At 42.7% G+C, this 1,765-nt stretch overlaps 1 protein-coding gene across 1 annotated transcript in view; it reads left to right on the top strand.

Annotated features, from left to right (window-relative positions):
* The window catches only part of LOC113214253 (uncharacterized), a 23,764-nt gene that overhangs the window by 12,957 nt on the left and 9,042 nt on the right, over window positions 1-1,765 (top strand). The window lies entirely within an intron of this gene.

The raw sequence follows: 1,765 nt of genomic DNA, 5'->3' as shown, positions 1-1,765 counted from the left end.
GGACGTTTCCCATTTTTTCGTGTCCCATCTTTGAAGGACTAATTAAACTAAATATTTATAAACACTCAACAAATGTACTGAAGTTAAGACGTAAATACAATCCCAGTAACAATTGCCGATCTGATTAGTTGATCAGCACCCTACATTGCACCTCGCTGTAGCCTAAATACTTGGGGGTTATGGCCGTTGAAAGATTTTGGTCATATTTGTTACTTCGGGTAAAATCACCAAATTTCACTAAAACGGTCTCTGACCTTCGTCCTTTTCTCTTAAAAATCAGAATCTGGTTTGTTAGGAGTAAAATTATGTCATGAATCCGAATCCGAGAGATTTAACGGATTATATCGTCTTACTGGCCATTATCGCCAAACAGTCCCAGTCCCCAAATTGTACCTAATAAAATGAAGTTTCCAATACCAGACCTTTAAAATTCTGAAAAGTGGTTTTTAAGTGCCAATGTACCCAGTAGTAATACATAGGGCAACACGAAAATTTGGCCATTGCCAGGATGCGAGGATAAAATTTGATTTTCTAGGGTAAAAAAACTCCCTCAGAAAACACGTTGAGTCCCTCGTGACCACATGTATGGGCACAATAAACCGTGATTGGTACCCCCCCCCCCCCCCCCCCCCCTCCCCGGGACTCAATGCAGCACACTCTCAATGTCTGGGGGCAATTGTTGTCCATTGCAGTATCCATCGGCTGCATCTTATGTGAGACCACCTTGCAGATGCAAATTTGAAGACTGCGTAGTGACAATACTGGGCGTGTCCACGCCACACGGACTGTGGTTTTTGGACCTAATTCGCGTCGGTACCGAAATCGCGAGAACCCTTGCGGTTCGCGTTGTTTTGGCAGTTAGTAGCCAGTTAAAGGGGCTTTCTGAAGACATGCCCTTAGCACTTGTATCTTTTGAGATGGTGACGCATTTAAGCCCCAAAATAGTCGTCACGAACTGATCAAATTGTCTGCAGGGTGTGATGAAAACTGTAGTTTATCTGTTGACAAAGTACCAGTTATTTCAAACAACTATACTTGTGCCCCAAAATAATTTTCGTTACAAAATAACTTTAACGGAAATCATTTTGTAACGAAAATTATCTTAGGGCATAGGCACAAGGAGTAGTCTGGTCACTTCCGGTGATAGCATGGTTGCCACAACTCTGGAAAACCTTGAAAACCTGGAAAACTCAGGGAAATAAAAAACTGTCAGGGAAATCAGGGAAAACTCAGGGAAAATGAAAAAAAGTCAGGGAAATTTGTTCTAATCAGTCCTCAAACTGCTGTCTATTTTCTGTGTAGGTCAAACACACATTTTGACGTCCAAGTTGGTTGTTTTGACCCAAAATTTTTTGCGCTCGCTTCGCTCGCGGTCTCCTTCTACCATAGGGCCATGGTCCTCGGCAATTCGGGAGTTATTTCTTTACCTCTGGAACGGTGCTTAAAACTCAGGGAAATGTGGGGAGAAGTGGTCTGGAAATCAGGGAAAACTCAGGGAAAATGGAAATGAAAATTTTGTGGCAACCATGGATAGGGTAGGGTGATTATCAAAAAAACCGTACAGTTTCGTTCCAAAGCATCTCATGTTCGTCTCCATTGTGCTGGAGCCACCACTTCGGTCTAGTATGACGTCTTTTTTGGAGCTCTACTAGGGGCCGACAAGAATATCGAACAATTTTATCACTGGTAGGAGCAGGATCGATCTAAAGGGGTTAAAACTAAACTCCGATGCTTTCCACACTTCCCTGTTGGTTTGAAAAGCAGC

Source organism: Frankliniella occidentalis, unplaced genomic scaffold (assembly GCF_000697945.3).
Source record: "Frankliniella occidentalis isolate FOCC.00 unplaced genomic scaffold, Focc_3.1 Scaffold356, whole genome shotgun sequence".
Lineage (NCBI taxonomy): Eukaryota > Metazoa > Arthropoda > Insecta > Thysanoptera > Thripidae > Frankliniella > Frankliniella occidentalis.
Note: the sequence above shows the minus strand (reverse complement) of the source record. Positions and strands in the feature narration are given on the sequence as shown.